Source organism: Pyrgilauda ruficollis, unplaced genomic scaffold (assembly GCF_017590135.1).
Source record: "Pyrgilauda ruficollis isolate IOZ18807 unplaced genomic scaffold, ASM1759013v1 scaffold53, whole genome shotgun sequence".
Taxonomy (NCBI): Eukaryota; Metazoa; Chordata; class Aves; order Passeriformes; family Passeridae; genus Pyrgilauda; species Pyrgilauda ruficollis.
The window spans coordinates 326,003-347,893 of NW_024526933.1; positions in this window are offsets into that span (position 1 = coordinate 326,003).

Consider the following 21,891-nt stretch of genomic DNA (forward strand, 5'->3'; position numbering starts at 1 on the left):
GTTACTGGCGGGCCAGGTGACCATTGGCAGGCCCCAGGTGTGATGCTAACCCCTTAAGTTAGCTTTGATCCTCCCTCGAGTGAGAGAAAAGAACAAGATGCAAGCACATAAAGGCACATCATGGTCAATGAAGAAGTCCCAGATGCGAGGGATGAGGACATGCCGTGATCTTGGGGCTGAAATCCTCTTATAAGCTATGGAGACAAGACTCTTTTTTCCTATAACACATGAAACTATGGGGAGATGAAGGGTTCAAATTGATATTGAGCAAAGGCCTCCATGCTAAAGTAAGCAGATGTTAAAGTAGCTGTGATCCCATGAGAAGTTTATACGGAGAAAGAATGACGAGACCCTGTGCCCCCAGGGAGAGAGGGAAAATATCTCTGTTCTCAGGAATGAAGATGATTTGAGAGATAGATAATGAGGATTTTTCTCTTTGAACAGCTCATCTTTAAAACAATACCTCATAAGCCAACATGGCCCATAAACAAGCTGTGGGAAGGCTTGTGGAAAATGGGAGAGGCTTCGCGATTGCAGGTTTCCCCAGGCAGCTGTTATTTGTGAGGAAATTGAGAACCACGAGAGAACTGGTTTTTCTTCTTGGGGAGAAGTCTCCATAACATGGAGGGGGACTTGCCCGCTCCTCCCTAACTGAACTGAAGAAAGACTATTTTAGAGGTGGTAAACTGACTGGAAATTTTAGGTTTGGTTTCTTTATATTGTCAGTGGAAAAGGTTGTGGGGGGAGGAGAAGTGTTCTGAATGGTTTGTTTTGATTCTTACTACTTTTTTTTCCTTTTAGTTACTGTTAATAAAGTTTTCTTTATACCCTTTTACAGTTTTGAGCCTGCTTTGCCTTTCTCCTAATCCTGTCTCACAGCAGGAAGTGAGTGCATTGGTGATTGGCCAGCACTGAACCCACCACCCTAGTAGGTTCATTGGCTGGGAAATCTAAAAATTGGTCAAATCTCTAATTGGCAAACCAAAACCACTACAACAACAAAATGCATCTTACTGTGAAACTGACTGTATGAACAAAGTGGATGTAAATAAATGCTATCTGTTCCACTGTCATAGTTAACTGTTCATGTAGTATAAATTAAATGGCCAGGTTAATATAAATCAAATCAAATTATATTTTTTGTATTTTAGAAATAATATTACTTTCTAAAAGTACACTTTCTAAACACTCACATCATTGCCTTGTCAGTCAGGATAAAGGCCTAAAATTATGTCCTGATATTTGCATGTGCAGCTACCGTCGTTGCAAATGGCATCTACACTATCAATGATGAGGGTGAAAAAACCCACACCATAAGCAATGCATCAGAAGCAGAACTCAGATTATAGACACCATGACCACTGATATATCCTATATTTTTCTACTTCCTACTGAAATAGTGTATTTCTGTGTCTCTCATAGTAACCTCACAGCTGGAACACAATGCAAGGCATGGTGTTCCAAAGGTTGCTTTAAAAAGTAGCCAGCAAGTTGCAATAACATCTGGTGAACAGACAAAATCTAACATTAAGTCTAAATATATGCAATAAAATTAATAAGTTTGGCCATTGCAAACTGAGATGCTTTGGTATAACACTTCCCCTTTAATTAGTATAAATTTCTATCCTGCAACATGTATTGGCAATTTTTCCCTCTTTTTTCCTCTTGATACATTTCTTACTGCTAATGTAAATTCTTTTTTCTTTTTGAGGTGGCAGAAGGAAGAGGGGCACTTGGATGTGGAGAAGGCTAATGTGTGCTTCCTCTATGCAGAAACTGTTACATTAAATCACTGAATGTTCTCTGCTACTCTTCTAAAGTAGGAGTTACATATTCCATTTTTGCATAACACTTTTAATATTAAGAAGCAAATATTGATTGCTGGAGCAGTTTTGAAAATGAACACTTGAAAATAAGTGTATTGAAAAGACTTAGTGATTAGGCTGACATTCACCATCACTTTCATGGTAAAGGAAGGAGGAAACTTGTTTATGTCACAAGTTCTTTGTCTCTTTTCCAAGAAGGAAATAATTCAACCATAAAATGAATAAATGCTCCACTGGGGAAATCCCAAAGCTTTCCAGATATGTTATGAAGAGTGATGAGTGGATTTGGGGAAGCAGCCAGTCAGCTAAGCAACTAAAGGGCCACAAGCCCATGACAAAGCATTGATTGACACTTCAGAAGCAAGCAAGAAAATTATTTATCTCTTTCATACGAATAATAAAAGTTTAGGATTCCTAAGTCAAGCTGATAATAGACTGGAGAGGAGGGGGAGCTAATATAAATAAAATGCTGTGATGTCTTTGCCAAAGTAGAGTAAATCCTGGGAAGACACCAATTAATTAATGTCACTCTGAATAATGATTTGTGGTGGTATCTGTAACAGAAGATCCCTCAGACACTGCAAGCTGTTGCCTTAGAAATTGAGCCTCTCTAATTAGGTAGATGGCGTACAGGGTGGATCCTTCAAGATGGTACACCGTCTGGTCTGACTAACATACAAAACAAGCATCAACAGTGATGAGGCTAGCAAAGACAAATGGAAATTAAAGCCCCAGGAACAACAGTGCAGGGACTTGGGGTAGCAGATCAGTGCAGAAAAACTCTTGAAGATAAATTAGAGTCAAATGATCTACTTAAAACATATGGAAAATGGCAATTTAAACTGCACCACATTGCAAGGGTGGTCAGTAAATAATTTTGAAGACTAAAGAAAGGCAGGGATTAAACAATTCACCAATAGAAGATTAAGTGCCAAAAACTCAGATACAAGGAAGAAAATCACCAGTTTTTGAGTAATTATGTAATATATAATTTTTAAAAAGCATGGGCCAGTACTTCATGTTCAGTAAACAATATTGTTGGCATACATTAATTACTGAAATACAGTATAGGTGAACATTTCCTATCATGTAACAAATATTATAGGTGCAGGGAACATAAAGGTAATAGAAATTGCACACAAAGAACCCAAGCATAAAGGGCATCCTGAAGCCACTCAAAAATACATTTAAAATCTGAATTTCACCTTATTCAGAAGTTTTGACATAAGTAATATTATAGAGTATATTAACAACTAATCTGATGAACAACCTAACAATCTTGGCTATAATATTTTATTACATTTGAGTTTTAGTCCTGTGCCTTCTGTGCAGAGTGAATTGTTGTCAGACTCCTTTCCTTTCCTAGCTGTCAGGGCAGATATGTAGATTTGTACTAGAAACAAAATGAAACAAAACCCCTAAAATAGTGTTTGGTGTACATGTCTTTGCCTCAACAACAAAGCTCAATATACTTCACCTACTTACTAAGCCAAGCTTAGTGGCAAAATACATTTAGGGACGTTATCATGTATCCTACTCCATCCATCAGCACCAGCAGCTAGACAATCTTCTCCATTAGAGGAAGAGGCTACATCTGTGTACAATTATGTCTCTGCATTTTGTTTGTCATTGCATATATGATGAATTGCTTTGTAGTTCGGAAATCTTTGAGTGTGTTTTGCTGAAGTATCTCTATTAATTGTGATGATTCTTCCCTTATTTCCCTTCACCCAGCTCATATTGAACACTTATAATAGTTGTTTTGCTTCCTAGTTCAAAGTCATTCTTGAAATCCATCTCTGAAAATTTTTCATCATGGTGTCCCATTAGTCATCATTCTTCTGCTTGTAAGTTTCATTTGGGTTTTCTTTTCATTCTTCTTTAACAATTATCCTTTGGCACATATGTGAACATATCCTTCCCTTGCCCATCTAAGGGTTCACTATAGGGCTGAGATAGTCAACATAATTTTAGAGCTGGGGAGCCTCGAAAACTAGTGACTAGAGAGATGAAAGAACAACTTTTCTGAAATTCAGCCTGGCATCCTCAGCTTCCCTCATGGCAGCCTATACTCCATCTTCATTACTAGCCTTGCATTCAAACCTTCCTTTGTATGAAATGTCTGAGTTGTACAAACAAGATGACATGCATACTATTTCCATTTTCTTATAATTAATGGCACACATAATGGTATCTTCTTTGCTTTTCAGCACACATGATGCCTTCATTCATGCCTACAAACAACTGGACATTGTGATTGTTAATTGATAACTAATGACTACAGTCGTAGGGAAGTACTTTCCCTGTGGTATGTTTTGTGTTGGTTTTCCTAAAACACTTTCTTATTTTCTTTTCTCCCTGGAAAGAAAAATTGCAGAAGTACCCTACCAAAATACCAATCTGCATTCAAGCAAAGAAAGGATTAGGTGCTTAAATCATGTGCCCAAATTACAGAGTGAAATATATTTCTTTCCTTAGAAAAATATCAGATTAGTCACAGTAAAATTCTGAGGTAATTTGAGATGTAACTTTCAAAGTTTCATTTATGAAATAGAGGATACATTATGCTTTTGACATCTGTTTTATTGAAATGTAAGCAGTCTTAAAAGACTAGTTCTTTGATCCATCTACCAACTGAAACATTAGTTTTCATATGTAATTGAAGATAAATTTTCTTTTTGATTGACATTTTAAATTATAGAAAAATATATCAATAGCCCTCTTAAAAAGAAGCCACACAGTTCCAAATTTGCATTTATTTATAGGATAGGATTACTAGACAGTTAAATATGCTAGTGACTTTTTAGTGAAACACAACTGTATACATTTGTATCCATGCATATAAAGCATCCATTAGACAAGACTTTCTGGTATGCTGTACATACTCTTTGCAAAATTATTACTAAAAGATTGCACATTATTATCATACTACTGGGAATGCTGATTTGCAACACTTCTGCTGCTTCTTTAATCTCTTGCATATAAAGTGAGTGAATTGTGACTGTGTAGCTGCAAGGCTGTATTACATCTTCAAACCGGGATAAACTATCTTGATTTCCTCAGTGACAATATGTTTTTCAGGCTCACATGAACATATTGCCTCTAAAGCAAGTTACTTGGCTTTTTGTATGAATATTGAATTTGCCTTTTTTATTTGAGGTTTAAGTTATTTCTAATGATTATATCTCACTTTCCTTCTTACAGTCTTTTTTTTTTTTTTTCCTTAAATTTGCACTCTTCTATTTGGGGCTTGAGGTTTTTATTTTTCAGAAATAATATATGAAATATTTTCACCCACTTATCACATGGAAGTAAATTCATTTATTTATTTTATTATGTCTTTAAATGAAAATAATAAATTTTATATCTTGAAATAAAAAGGATTTGGTTGACTGAAATCAAGAATGAAATGTTAATTTAAAAATTCAGAATGAGAAATTCACATAGCAAGAAAATTATATTGACAAAACCACTCAGTTAGTGATGCATCTATACTAAATCTGTTATAAACTTTCAACTTGAGACATTTCAGCTTTACAGTGTTCTGATGAAAACTTATTACTTCTCTATCAACTGTCCTGTCAATGTTATGACTTTTTTTCCCTCCTGTGTTCTTTATAGTTGCTTACTCAGCACTGTTAATGAACCCACCTTCCACTTCAGGCACAAAATGCAAGTATTATTCCAAATTAGTATTTCTAAAGGTCCATTGTGATAAAAACATTTAGAAAATTACCAGAAATTATTTTCTGTGTAGCCTTCAGTTAATATTACCTTTTTTAAATTTAATTTATTCTTAGAATTGTTAACTTACTTTCACAATTAAGTCAAATGTGATTTCCATGTTATTTATTTTGTTAAGAAACAATTTTTCCATGAAAGGTTAGCTCTGCTTCCTGATATGGCATGCTCCCAAATTAAATCTGAGACTGGAAAAGTCAATGATTAAACAGTGTCCTAACAGACGTTAAAAGTTCTGCCAGCAATGATGGATGCACTTTGCTTTTGCAGTGAACATTCCAGGTGAAGTCAGGTAGTCTGTACTATGCTACACACCTATACAGAAAAGCTACTGTGTCTCTAATTGGGGCACAAAAAGGCTAAGGTTGTTTTTACAACGCAATTTAAGGGATGTACAGGGATGTACACGTCATCTGGAATGTACTTGGCGTTCATCAGTAGATCTTGCTTGAACACTGGTGGTCTGGTGGCTTCAGCAGTACAGAACAAACACTCGGCTTCTTCCCTCTGCTCATGTGGTGGCGCTACTGGTTCAGAAGCCTCACAACTCTTCTTTCATGTTTGACAACAATGAAGTTGCATATGTACATGTAAAGTTGATTCAAATTATCTGATACAGAATTGAGCTCAGGATAGAAGTCTTCAGAGAAGGCATGCTCTGCTTTATTTTTTATAGGATAGCAATTCAGGCCATCTCAATTGATTTTGAAGTAACCTGAGTCTCTTTTTCTCTAGACTAGTCAAGCATTTTTAATCTACCAATTACTCCTAAATCTAGATTTTCTTCTGTTAATTACAACGGAATTTTTTTAGATGGACCTTTAAATGACAATTTCATTTTTCAAAGGCTTTGGCTGGATGCAGGTTTAATTTTTTGGGGTTACTTTTTCTCTATTGGAATAAACTATTAGCATAAAAGAGCAGAGGTTCTCTGTCAGAATAGCATGATAGCTTGGGGTTAGTCATTTTGACACCTGAAAGAAGGATTTGTTTTTTTTCTTTTATCAGTATTATAAAAATGCAGAAGCAAGGATACAAAATAAAATTAACAATTTTTTAAGCCTGAAATTCATTGAATTGTTTTTGAAGACATATTTAAAATAATTTAAGCTATTATAAATTATAGTTATTAATTGCAATAAGCATATATAACCCTAGGTTTTTACTATACAAAGTTCAATACAGGAGACTTGACATATACTCTTCCATGTTGCTTTGCATTTTGAGAAGAGCGGTGTTTTTACATGAGCTTTAAGACATATATGGATTTGCTCATTATACATCTATAAACATGGATTAAAAAAATTTTGGTTACTATTATTTTTAAAACCCATATTCAGACTCAGGTAGAAGTGAACAGATTCTATTTAGAAACTAAGAAAGAGTATACGGACTGGCAAATGGAACTGCCTCTGAAAGATTTCAGATGCTTTTTAGGAGTTTACTTTTTAATCACTACAAACAGGAAATTTAATCTCCATCTGAACATAAATAACAACAGAGACTCCATTACTCAGCACAAAGCTGTAAGCCTAAAAGGGTCATTAAATATGAAGCTCCCTATTAAAAAAGCTTATATGAAGAGAGAAACAAAACATTTGCATTCCAGCTCCAGTCATTACATACTGTTTTACAGTCTGAAGGAAAAGTATTTAAGGCCATTGAAAATATCAAATGATACTAATTTTCTGAATAGATAGTCTGCTTCCTTTGATAAGATAGTATTTTTACCTAGTCTGAAATGATTTTAGTTGAGTTTCACATTTTGATACAGAATGATGTTCATTTGTTATAGCCAGCATGCATGTGCTGCACTGCTGTCGGTAGTATAGAAAAATAATGGGTATCCTTGTTTCCTGTTTGCAGGCAGTTTTGGCAATAAGATGAAATGGGCAGAAAAAAAACCTCTTTGTGAGTCTTGAAATATAATATCTACTAAATTAATAACAAGCATACCCTGAAACAGAGTGGCTTTTTTATCTCTATTTCTAACTCAGGAGTATTCACAATGGTTATATAAAAAATATATGTAAAAATATGTGTATATTCCTATTATTCACATAGGAGATATACTTTAATTTTTAAATGTATATATTTTTACATCTGTGTATGGGGATATATATGTATATATGGGCATGGAAAAAAAAGATTGGTTTCACAACCCAGTTAGGTTCATAATACAGTCTCCTTCTAGAAAACTTACTGTGGTTGAAAAAAAAAAAGTACTTGTATGTTATAAGTAAAAGTTAAGTTATGTTAAATTAGAGTAGAATTCAATCACATTGTATTAATTGTGCTATGTTAAGAGTTGGAGTTGTCAGAATGTTCTGGAGGAAGGGTCCAGGGTTTGGTGGAGGGGCAGTGTGGTGGGGCAGCGCAAGGTTGAGGAAGATTGGATGGAAGATCTGACCAATCATTCGATGCCCTCTAGAAATGATTGGTCCAGAATGAACGGCGTTAAAGACCAATGAGAAACCTGGAAACGACCAATCACCGCATGGATTCAAAATCCGCCAATCCTGGACTCGAAGGGGGCTATAAAAGGGGGAAGTTTGATTTCGCTTGGTTCTTTTTGGAAACTTGTTTTCTAGGGAGAACACAGTATGTTTGGGGATAACATACTGTTCTGTGTTTGAGTCACTGCGTGAGTGCTCAGGCCTATCCTGGGCACTCCGTTCCTTGTAGCTATTTAAATAAACGAGAACTTGTTTCTCCTGAAAAGTTTGGCCTCGTTCATCTTCATAACATTGTAGTTAGAATAACTTTTTCAATAATACACATAAAATTTCCAAACTGAAAATTAACTCTACTGGTATAAAAGCTAAAGACATCAGTTTTCATCTGCAAGCAAGTGAACAAATGAAAAGCAGCTCATTCATTGGCTTGAGCCAAAACTCCAACAAATGAAAATTAAAATATTTTGTTCTCTAAAGGGCAGCATAGATACTAATATAGCTAATATCTTACCACCATCTATTTTTTAAGTTAAAAACAACACTAAGATTTATGTCTGAGATAAGAACCTAAGACAAGTACCCCACCCATGGGTTAAGTGAAATTAAAATTAGAGTCAGTGGGTCTGGTATTTTTCACTTCCAGTAAAGCCAAAGTAAATACATTCTGTACTATGGATTCAGGAAGAACTGCAGATTAACAGAGGCTCAAGGAGAAGGAACAATGTAGTCTTAGATATACCCTTTAGATGAGGGTGAAGTAATGCTTCCCAATTACTTATCTACTTTGCAAATCCAAATGTTGCTGTGGAAGATAATTAAGATGGAAAATTTTTTCACAGAAACATAATGATATTGTTCATGATATTTCTTTTCTTAGAATTTGGAGTAAAGCATTAAGTTAGATTTGAAAAAGACATTTCCTTGATTTCAGGCTACTGTTTCAGGTTTAAAATTTGGTCCTATGAAACATCTGTTATCTTAATGATATTCCTAGAAATTAATTTCACAAAATGTGTGAATTTAGTATTGCCGTATTATTTTTGAACCATACTACTGATCTCAGAAGAAGTCCTATTTCTTTTACAGACCAAAAATCAGTTCTTTTTGTAGCTATCAGAAATTAAGAAGTCAAGTGTGAATTATAGTTGGCAAACATAGCAGTTTGATTTGGCACCAATGTATAATAAAAGTCTGTAATGCAAAGAAAACTGACTACAGTCATTCATGAAGGTAATTATATTTGTCTGGACTTCTAGTTCATAAAGGTGGAGCATAATAAAAAAGGTTATGTCTGTCCTCACTCAATCCACCTGAAATTTCTTCCCATGTTCTATTAAAATATTACTAAAACAAATTTGTAAAATAATTTTCTCACCTCAAATATAATCAAATGGTGTTTTTCATACAAAGATAGACATGCTTAGAGAATTATAAGTATGATGGTAAGCAAGGGAGCACTCAATAATTCACCCTTATCTGGAAGAAGATTTTACTAGTGTGAACCATTCCAATATTAATTAAATACTGAGGTACTGATGTCCGGGGGAGAATGAATAAAACATTTCACAACAGACATGGTGTTAAGGGCTGTCCTGTTTGTGGCTTGCAATCAAATGATACAGACAGAGGACGCAGACACACACCACTTGGGGAGCTGTATAGACGCTCAGCCCCTTCCAGCAGCCGTGCAATACTGTACTGTGGTCCTGCTCCAGCTGCTGATGCCGAGCTATTCGTTCACATAGTCTGACAAGAGGCTGTTAGCCCTTGCAGCAGTAACACACACACAGGATAAGAGAGATTATGCTGAGATGTAGTTAAAAAATAATTTAAGAAGATAGGATGGTCTGCAGTGATCACATGCAGGTCTTAGTCAGAAAAGCTAATTGCTTGTCCCATTTTACATTTGACTAGTCCATTTTATAATGTTTTTGCCTGCCTTTCCTTTTATTCCTTCCCTGTCCCCTTCTCCTGCACAGTTCTGCATCAGTCTGCATAGTCGCAGTAGCCTTCCAGATCCTGGTTTTCACCCCTGCCAGCTGCAAAGCCCCTATTGCTGCAGTTCCTTGGTGGCCCATCTGTCAGTGTCTTGGCCACTGCTTCCATTGCTGGTCACTGTGTTGACTCTGCTTCCATTATGTTTACTTGTTACTTTTGTCACTCTCTATGTTTTGTTAATGGCTTCTCCCTTCTCCTTGACATCCCCTTTCACAAGGTGCTTTATCACATAATCCTACTGAAATGAACATTCCCATGTTCCAGTGGCCCCTTATCAATTTCATTACTGTTTTCCTTATAGTATGAGTCAGATTGTGCCTGTGTCTTACTGCTTATGGCTTTCTTCTTTAATTAGCATCCCTTTCTGCTTTAAAAGAGAGCCTTAATGGAGCTGGCTCTCCATCCTACTGCTCATTCCTAATATAGTACATATTAAACTCTACTTAGTGACAGATTGTTTGGTTAAATAAAGCTTTTGTTATAAATTTCTGCTTAACATATTGTTGGATAGCATTTTAGGTGATTCTGCAATGCACACATTCAGTTAGGGGGCTTAAATTTTAATTTAAGCTAATAAACACTTCAGTTTTAGAACTTCCATCATTTGAATAGGAGGTGAGAAGGAGCACAAATCTTTGCTTTCACAGGATAACAAACCTAAATTTTTTTGGGTCACATTAATCCTCCTTTGCGCTGTCCTTTTCCTCCAAATGTGGAATGATGCCAAAATAATTGAAAAGTTTCTGTACAAATGTGAGTTGGGGCAAAGAATTGATTGAGTGAGGAACTTCAGCTGAGCTAAAGGAAGAGTTAAGAAAAGTGCAGCTGGCACTTACCACTTTGACAGATCACTAAAACTTTTTGCACATTAGGTCTAATGCTGTGTGTCTGAAGCTGACTGTCAGGAAATATACCAGTACCAAAAATAATACCCTCAGTAAATAATCTAAGAAAATGAAAAGGGATCCTAAAGTATTTAGAGTACTTATAAAAGGCAAAAGGAGAGACTTAGGTGACCTATTATATAGTCTTTGAGTTGAAGATACATTTTCTTCAGTTACTTCTACTTCCTTTTTTTTCTTTTTCCTTTAAAGTTCTGGCACACTTACCTTCTGCAATTCAATTTGTAGCAGTAGAAACTAGCACCTTCTAGCCTACAGAAATGGTAGATGCAGGTGTACTCTCCAATAAACTTCTTTCATGACAGCATTTCTTTCCTGTTTCATTATGTGCAAGACATCAAATGCAATCCCAGAGGGGCTGAGAAGAGAAGAAGGTCTTAAGATAATTGATATATTTTTCAAGATCTGTTTATAGAGTATAAAGAAAAGATACATTTTGGTGAAGAAAAAGGTTGGGTTATTGAATCATTTTAGGTCATTAGACAAGCTGATTCACATTAAAAGGGGAAAGGTAGAGCAATGTGACAGAGAAACAGAGAACTTCTCTTTTAACTCTTTTATTGTTCTTTAATGAAGCATTATGGCTTCATTTGAGAAAGTCATTCAATAATAGAACTAATATGGTCTAATATGAACTAATCTTGAGTAGTGAACAACATTGGAATATTTTCTTGTCTTTGGTTAAGCTACTAATATTAATTTCAGTGTCTGTTTTTGCTCCTAGAAGTTAAAAGTACAAACAAATGCATCTATTTTATGGAAAAGCATGTACAGCAATAGATTACTCACAGTTAGCATCCTATTGTATCATGATGTACTTTCTGGCTTTTGACTGTCTGGTGTACTACAGCAGTTGAAAAATACAAGAATGATTATGGAAAATACAAACTGCTAAACCCTTTGCAGTATAGGAGATGATTTACATAGCGTACAATATATTAACAACACAGGGTAAAGTCAGCGCCAGTTAATTGCCTCTGTCCCTTTAAATGTTCAAGGCCACTCTAATGGGCTACAAGCAAAACTGTGTTAGCCTTATTTTAAAAACAAAACCTCAGTCTCCAATCTGCATAGAGAAGTTGTTGAAGTATGGTCTGGATAAGCAGACAGTGAGATGGATCTCTCCTATAAAGAAAGACAGGATGAGAGAGTTGGGGTAGTTCAGCCTGGAAAAGAGAAGGCTGTGGGGTGACTTTATTGAGACCTTCCAGTATCAAAATGGGGCTTATAAAAAAGAAGAACAGTAGCTTTTTACATTGACAAGTACTGACAGGACAAGGGAAGACAGTTTTAAATTAAAAGAGGACAGATTAGGCTAGTTCTTAGGAAGAAATTCTGTACTCAGTGGATGGTGAGGCACTAATGGGTTTCCCACAGAAGTGGATGCCCCATTCCTGGAGGTACTTAAGGCCAGATTGGGTGGGCAACCTGAGCAACCTGGTGTAGTGGGTGACATTGCTGTCCATGGCAGGGGGTTGGAACTAGATAGTCTTGAAGGTCCCTTCTAGCCCAAACCATTCTATGATTCTGTGATGAATGATCTGGATGGTAGGGCAAAAAATTGTGCTACCAGCCAGGGGGATCTTAAGAGTTCATTACTCATATCTTACCTAGCCTTCTTTCAACAGAAGAGACTTTGTATGGACAGGGAATTGAACTATTTCTTTGTATGTGTTTATCAGAAGGGAACATTTAGAGGGTGATTTTAACAGGTGTCACATAAGAAAATTGCCTCAGCAGCTAAGTAGCATACCTCTTCTTTGACTGCTACGATACTATTCTTCAAGAAGGAAACATTGATACACCATTAAACAGGAGAAGACATTACTAACGCCTCCAGACTGACATGCCATTGGCAAAGACTCTCATATTGAAAGGAATCTGTTGCCGTCTCATGAGAGTGCTTATAGAAAAGTAAGAAATTTGTAACAGGATAATTGCCAAAGCTGTTAATTTCCTAATATAGATCTTGAACAAGATCCTAATCACCACTTATTTCTATGCAAATGATAAAAGGAGTTATGAATCATTTTAGTAAAAAACAGAGTTAGTCACTCTCTGCTAGGTTTTCATCAGTAACAATGGAGATGAACTCATCCCTTTAGTCAATGATTTCTCCTCTCTCTCACTCATACATTCTGAGTTTCCTTAATTCTTCAGAAGTAGACCCTTCTAAACATTCATGCCATGATGATTTTTCATCGCCCAAATATGTAGTGGTCCTGTTGCATTTATATATATTTGCAAAGGCAAGCTGAGTGGCTGGCGAAGACAAGTGAAAAAATGCTATTGACTTTCACTGTACCTGAGATTAGCTAAACTCACAGCGTAAAAGAACAGAACTCCAAGCATCTGCGCTGGATAGGGTATTGTATTTTGTGAATTCAGGATTATTATTTCTAACAATCCAGTCTGAATGCAGTAATCCAGTGGGAGTCTCAGGAGAGAAGCGCACAGGGGAGGAACCACCTCACCTGACCTACTGCCCATGCTGCTTTGGATGCAGCCCCGGATGTGGTTGGCTTTCTGGGCTGCAAGTGCACTTTTTTGAATTATGTTGAGTTTCTCATCCACTCACACGCCCATGCCCTCAGCTCCAGTTACCACTACTGAGCAATTATAGTTGGAATTATGCCTTCAAGGAGACTCATGGCCTTCCAAATCCCGCCATGAAATCAGCACTGCCCTGAACTGATGTCGCTGCTCATGGTGGTACCCACCCCCAGTTCTCCAGTCCATCTAACTCCCCAGATGCCAGCACATCATCCCATTTTTTCCCCAAAATCCCCGTTTTTTTTCCCAAAATCCCCGTTTTTCCCCCCAAAATTTTCCCCCCCCCCCCCCCCCCCCACCCCCCGCCCCAGTTTGGTGGGTTTCAGCTGTGTTCAGTCCCCACTGGGGTCAGGCACTGAGGGTGTTGCACCCCTATCTGTGGGATGGATGGAAGAATCATAACACCAGGGCTAAAGAAAGTAAATATTTTTTTCACATTCTGAATAGGACTGGGGTAACCCAAGGGGTCCCTGACCCCACATTCACTGGATGCTCAGGATTAATGAAATTCAGGTTCTGTTAGTCATCTTCTGGGTCCAGCTCTGCCAGCACAGGGGCTTACAGAAGGGCTTACATGGTGGGGCCATGCCCCTATCTGCAGCCTTGTCCATATCGACCTGCAGCAGCTCTGAGGAACCGTCAGGAACCCCAGCTCAACGGCACCTTCATATGGAGACCTCTGCAGGCCCCTAGTACCTCTCTCCACTGGACCAGCTCCTCCTGCAATGGCTCTCAATTCCAGTCAGAGAGCACCTGGGTCTATGGGAGGGTGTGGATAATCTCCAGGAGCAAGACATCATTGTCTACAGCCATGTCTGGGAGGCTGCTGGGGTGCACCTCCACATTGTAGGGCTCTGTGCCCTGTCCTTGATATTTCCAGCAAGCATCCATGCTTTGGATCTGTTCCTGACAGCATCTCCAGTGGGGATGCTGGTGAAAAACCTTCCCCAGCTTTATTACTGTCCTCAGGCCAACCTTGCAGAACTGACGTTGTTCCATGTAGTTGAGAATAGTCAGGTCAATGATGGCATGGGGCCAGAAAAATAAGTCGTGGAAATGGAGCTGTGCCATGACACATTGATCCTCAAGGCTCCAAGGGATGGGCAGGTAGGCCAGTGGGGACAGGCACTCTTTTCTTGAAGCCTCCATATTCACCATCCAGAGAAGAGGGAAGAGACCCTGGCCCCTGTGGCAGGACCTGTGGACAGCAGGCCTCCTCAACTATTGGACATCACTGCCCTGCATGGGCAGAGGTGGGGCATAGGGTGAGAACTGGCATTGGATCTGGTGTTCTCCCTCAGCATTCAATGCCTCTCTGAGGTCAGTGTGGGCTCCTGCACTTCTGCACCTGCCTGGATAGACACTGCAAAGAGAGGACAGACTCTGGCAGAGTCCTGAGTTAATGCTGCCATGAGGTGTTGTCCATTTGTGGGGTGCTGGGTGTCAGGGCCACTCTTGACTCTGCTCCTGTTTACAGGCTTTTGCTGTGCTTCTGCAGCACTCCCAGTGCTCTGCAAAACCCACAGGGGTAAGAGGGGAGCAGCTTCTGGGCCCACCCTGCAGCCTCTCACATCTCTCTACACCACATAATGCAAGACCATTCCTTGTGAGCCCCAAACTGCCCAATCCCATGCCGTGGTGCCATGCAGTTGCCACCAACCTACAAACACTTGGCCTGCAACTGTGCATTGAGCCAGTGGATCTCCAGCATGTGCACCAGGAATGCAATCAGCCAGGGCGGGGATGTTGGGGCTCTTCATGGCACCAGTTCTAGCACAGCTCCAGTGCTCCGCATCACCAGCACAGGCTGATGATGCGGCTTTCCACTGACACCTGGATCCCGCAGTGATAGCTTTCTCCAAATGACTGGGGCAGCAGAGCTCAAGGCTGCAGCCTGTGAAAAGACACTGAACTGTAGTGTTCACTTGATACAGCTGTGACACCTGTGCGATCTGGTTTTAGATCATCTAAATGTTCAGAAAGAAGTTTTGTATTAAAATTATTTGTGTTTGGCAGTGGAAAAAAATCCTTTTTTATGAATGATTAAAGTGGGGTATTCTACCACAGACATAAGCTGCACTGTCTGCTGTGGCCTGATCAAAGATCGAAGACATATTTGATGTTGCACAGCTTGAGATTTCCAGCATCTGAGAGACGTAAGATTACTCTTTCTGTGTAGTGTTATCTTTAATAAATGGTATTTGAATTGATACTTTGTAGAGTCCGAGTGCCTTTCTTACTGGAATCATAACAAACCAGCAGATTCTGGTGCAAAACTGATGCTAAGATGCTGTTCAAAACTGATAAACCGCAAGCTGCAGTGTCTTTGGAGGAAAGACAGGCTGCAGTTGCAGCTAAGTTGCATCAGCAAGTCTCCAGTAATGAAAAACAAATCAGTAGTCTAGAGGGAAAATTAAACTTGCAAGAGAAATTCCTACTCTTCCAAACATGGTTATAAATATACGATGAATATGAATAGCAAATGAAAAGTGGAAGAATAAAATTGTAAATACTCTGTATACCAATCTAAGCAGAAAGATTAAATTTTTGGTGTTGCATAGAGATGACTGCAGTCCCCAATGCAGAAACTTCCCTGAATCTGACTCCTTTGAAGAGGGTGAGTGTTATCAAGGTACTAGCAGGGAAATAAACCTGTGATCTAATTAATACAGCTGTGAACATCTGAGCCTGTTGGAATTAAGTGCAAACGCTGCTATGTATTTGTCAGAAATACTATAATAGTGCCCCTGCAAACTGGGAGCAAAAAATCTGTAGTAGTTTTAGCACTTTGTGTTAAACTACAAAAGCATACTCCTTCTCTTCTGAAATAAGACAACTTAAAAGCAGTATTCATATTCTGTATTGTTGATTTATGTCAAACTAAGTAATTGCTTTTTCTGTCTATTGCACCCTCATTATCCCTACAGGAGAGACATCACCTTGGAGAGATTTATAGCAGGGGATTGCCAAGAAAATTATTCCCTTTCTACTCTTTCACCCCAGGACATTTTCCCTTCTATGAAACAAAATGAAACTAAGCATATATGAAAAATTTCTTGTTAGGGGTTGTTCTCACTGAATGGCCTGAAGAAATCCTTCTGTATGTATTCAGCCCTTGTCAAAAAATTGAAGTGTTGTGTATCCAACGTTTTCCATAGAGCCCCAAAACTTATAGTGCCAGGCTGAATCTGGCCATAGTTATTTGTTAAGTGGCACATTACTGCAGAGGAACATCTGCCAAACCAGATATTAGCTTTGTCCAATACATACAAATATCAAATAATAACTAAATCTTGATTACAAAGAAATTTGGCACTGCTTCTCTTGCTAAGAGAATGAATCTGCTGTTACCCATGATGTTCATGTGAATCTTAATTTTTAAGAAATTTTGAGAAAGATTGGAGAAGAAGCAAGAAATGCATAAGGATGGGAGAATTAGCTAACCTAATCCCTCTCTTTCAGAAATAATTTTTTATTCCTTCTGGTGAGGGGAGGTGATAATTTTCATTTTCTCAGACAGAGAGCTACAGCTTTCATTTTATATATTTTATACTCAGATACTTCAAAACTGAGTGAGGAAATAGAGTTTTTTGCTACTTTCTTGGACATTTTTTCCTAATCCCTTAAGTGCTAAAATGTTAAGACATGTCATGCTGTTGTTTAAGATACACAGATCAGTCATATGTTTGGATCATATTTTTTCCCACCCCTTAAGTAAGTAGATATGGGATGTAAGCAAAAGTTTTAGGAAGCAAATAAAAATTGTAAAATTTATAAATAATATTTTTTTTTACATCTCAAATATGTGTACGGATTACAAATTAATGATTTTCTATCCTATGCAACTCAAAAATGGTAATTGAGACTATGTTTGGTTTCTATTCCACTGACAGCTTAATTTATGTATATATACACATACATACACACACACACACATATATATATAGTGAAAGATGCAATGTTTCTAGGAAGAAGCTCCTGAAAGCTAGAGATACAGAAGGAATTACTGAAATTCCCTTGAAAATACATCAAGTTTTCAAAAGAAGTGATTTTACATAAAGTAAATTATCCTTCATGGCTCTTTTTTATCCAGGTTTTTTGGTTTTGTGCTTCCAACTAAGATTTGTAGCAATAAAAATATCAAAATATTTCTTAATTTGTAATTTTGCATTTTCTTTTAGATACAGTTGCCTACAATCACCCAAGATTATTCTGTGCATATTAAGAACAGTTAATAAGTGACAGAAGGGAAGCTGCTGGTATTTAAATGGTGTTTAACATAATAGGACATTACAATGCAGCTCCAGAAAAGAATTTCCAATGACTTATGTATGTCTTGTAATTTGTCTTTTAAATACTCGGCCTTTGTGACTCTTCAGTTAACTACCTAAACTGAATTCAATAAGAACAATTAATTGAAACTGATAACCCAGTTTCAAAAATATGAATAATGATGAGGATGTTCTTCTTGGTTGTCCCCATTTGTAGGAGCTCTCTCAGGCTTATAGAAACTGAGACAGACTTTGTGTTTCTGGTTCTTTCAGTTAAAATGTTTCCAGTGTTTAGGTGAGTTTACCACTGCTTGACCACATGAAGGTCAAGAACTGATGAAACTGTTGAACTATGGATATATCAGGGTATAGACAGCAGCTATGGAAAAAATCTATACAAGTTCTGTATAAGATGATGGGTGGTTTTAGCACAGCTACAAATAGATACAGCTACCAATGAATCATGTAACTCAACATTAAGCAAAGCTTCTACAAAGGACTCCAAAGAAATGTTAAGGAATTAATAAATGTAGCAATATTTCTTCACTTGCTGTGTTTTCTGTCACTCTCAGTAACAGTCTTAAAATGAAGAATTGCAGACATATTTTACTTTGGAGTAATTTCACTCTTTGTAAAACAAATAATGAATTTTAGCTGCTTATTCTGCCCTGCCCATTTAAGAAAAATTTGCAAATGTGTTTGTAAAAATACAAGATTTGGTTGAAATGGGTCTTGAATCAGATTGATTAATACTTAAGTACAGCATGGAAACTTACCGTAGTGTTACGGACAATGAATTTCTAATGTGCTCCAGTGCACAATCTAGGCATTAGAAATGTATCAATACTGTAAATTGTGTGCTATAATGTACAATAAAGCTTAGATGCTGTTACATTTACTATATTGCTAAAGAGGTAAAGTGCCTAATATCTGTACTTTTCTTTTTCTATTATTAAATAATTGCTCTCTATTTTGGGAGCAAATGACAGTTTAGTATGCATGTTTGGTAGAAAGAAAAGAATACTTGAGCTTCTAGATAATGGCATAGTTTAATGTTACAGGAAACCATTGCATAATAAAATATGATAATATTGGATAAGCTACTTAAGCAAAAGTCCTAATCAGGGAAAAGACGATTTACTTATTTTTCTTCTAAATAGAGGCTTATAATAACTTCAGAAAATTTGGTATCTATGTCAGTCATAAGTTTAAAATTCTATGAACTGTAATTTGGGATGAATCCAACTCTAGCCTTTAGTAGGCTTCTTCTTCCATGGGAGTAATTAGACTAAGTTCAATAGATTTCACAGGATGTGAAATTGCAAAGACCCCAGAATAAAGCACCACATGCAGCCTGATAGTGAACAAACAGCAGAACAGTGACATTGAAAAGAGAAAGCTTAGGAAGATAAATTAATTCATTATTTGTGAACCAGGACCAGATGGAATTAATTTTATTTGCATCATCTTGCTTCACAATGTAGAATCCCTAAGACAAATACTGTGGCTGCAGAGTGGATGGCAAGATGTTTTTGAATGTATTTCAGAAGTAGCTTCTTCTTGGAAAAACAAAACAAAACAAAAGTGAGAATTAGGTACAGAATATATATTTAATTTTTTTTAAAGTGTACAGAATGATTGCAGAATCAGATATTTTTTCTCTGGCTGAACTTTTTTGAACTGAGATATTGGTAGTGCTGCAGAGAGATTTTTTTTCCTATCTGTGCAATTATGCAATTTGTTAATTATATCAGATTACAGTGAAATTACCTAGAAATAGATGAGTCCTGTTTTCTAAATTATGGCATTTTAAAATACACCAAGCCTACTAGACTTCAAGAGGCTTCAAGAGGTGTTTGGATTAGGTTATCAGGAATACAGTGTGATTTTTGGGATTGTCCTGTGCAGTGCCAAGAATTGGTGTCTATAATCCATTGGTGTTCCTTTAAATTCAGGATATTTTGTGATTTTATGATCCTATAAAATGATTTGAAACATTATAAAATACATTATCACATAAATTCTTGGTTAGCTGAAAATTATTATACTTCTGTGTAAGTCCACCTCCTACCAGATGGTTATGACTGTTAAAGTAGAAACCATTGTTAAATTAGGCAGCATATATAAAAATACAAAAATCTGTTTGATCACTGGATAAGTGGTACATTAACAGAAGAATAATCTGATTAAAATTAATGAATTGGTTATTTGTTCTTAATTTGCTTTGATTGTTTTATTGTTTTCCTTTTTCAAATTGACTGCCTTTTTTTTAAACCTCATAATAACCTCATAGTTACATTTTTGTTGCTTCTTGATGCATAGTACCTACCCTTCATGTAGACTATGTGCAACAGAAGGAAAAGAAAGAACATTAGTTAATGCCTTAGAGAATTTTTGTAAATTTCGTTTTGCTGCCAGTGAATCAGCATTTTTCTAGCACTGAAGTACCATTTGCCACATATGCATGGTTTACACACAGCAGAGATTCAACAATGTGAGTAATAAGATAATGCTTCTCTAAGCATGCAATGAAAAGAATACATTTCTACTAGCACTTTAAAGAAAATAATTATTACAGAAAACTTGAAAATCATGTGTTTAGGTGTCATAGGTAACATACATTAGAAAAAAATTGATTCAAAGTCCTAAAAACAGCATTTAGTAGGAGGTGAATAAAATGTGGGAACTGGTCTATGAATTTGGTACAATTGACCTCCAAGAATTAAAATTATGTAGACTGTCTCTGCAGAGTCATTCTGCATTGATGCTTGTTAAGCAGACAGAATATTTTTTGTTACATTAAAAGGCAACCAGGCAACCTGAGTTTAACCAGGATAAAAATGATTTTGTCCTGGCAAAATTATATAAATGTAATATCATATACATCTGAACAGAAGTATTGCTGGTAGCCATACCTAGTAGAAAATAAAGAATAAAACAGAAGATAATTTGAATAAAATTTTTATTGAGTAGTTTTCTGTTTTCAGTTAAAAGGAGATGACAGAGTTAACATATGTAGTAGAAATAAAGTCCAAAAAAATATTACTGTAGCAGTTCTTTAACTATTAAGAAATCATAATATGTGAAGCAGCACCAGCTAAACTAAAATAGATCACTTCTGTGCCACCTGTAGTGCCATGTGACTTTTTCAACAAAAATCTTATATATCCATTTAAACGCTATATTAGGTAATAAACAAAACCCGAGAGAGAATAATTACTTTTTTTTAGAAGTTTTTACATGCAAAATGAGTTAAATACTCATCCTGCTTCATTGAAGGCAGCATTGAAATGGTAATATTTCACTTTTCAATTTCAAAAAAGATAGTCCTTATCACAGTTGTCAGACATTCCTAAATTTCCTGCACAGGAAAATATGAGATGGAGGACACCATGAGGAACAGTCTTCTCTACAAAGTCACCATGTCTGCAAAGTAGGACAAATGTTTTTCAGGTCTGCACAATGGAAGTCATGGGACTTGGAAAGAAAAAAGTTGTACAAAATAATGGGGATATTTATTGAATGCTCATCGTATATTTAGAAAAGGGTTTATATCTCTTAATGTCTCCTGTAACAGCTACTTTCTAAAGTTCCTTCAATGTTCTTTTTGAATTTTGCTTTTATATTCAGAAGCTTATTTTCATAATGTACAGAAGTGTCCCTAAATATTGGTCTCAAGCATAGTACATATTTGTTATTTTGAGTACAGCATTTTTGTCAGGACATGGTCTCATAAAAACTTTGAAGGTTACTTGGTGTGCTTTTTAATTTAAATAGCCAAGAGTTTATTCCATCAGGCAGCTCTTTAAGCTTTCAAGTTAAAACATTCACTGATTCTTTCACTGAATTTGATGGGTGAGAAACAGCAAAGTCATCCAGCAGTTACTAAGACAAATATTTTTGTAGTTTGACTGTTTTATGTACTTTTGTAGATTCTATTTATTCTTAAAAATATTGACTCAATTTTACAGCCTGATTATACTTAGATTTTTTTCTTGGGTAAACCCAAGCCTACTTGACTGCTATGTACACACCTTATTTATAACACGGAAATACTTTTGTTCATGTTCAGCTGAGATGTAAATTTTACAAAATGGAAGAAAGCTCTTTCTATGCTGTATATAACTCTCATGATGAACTTTAT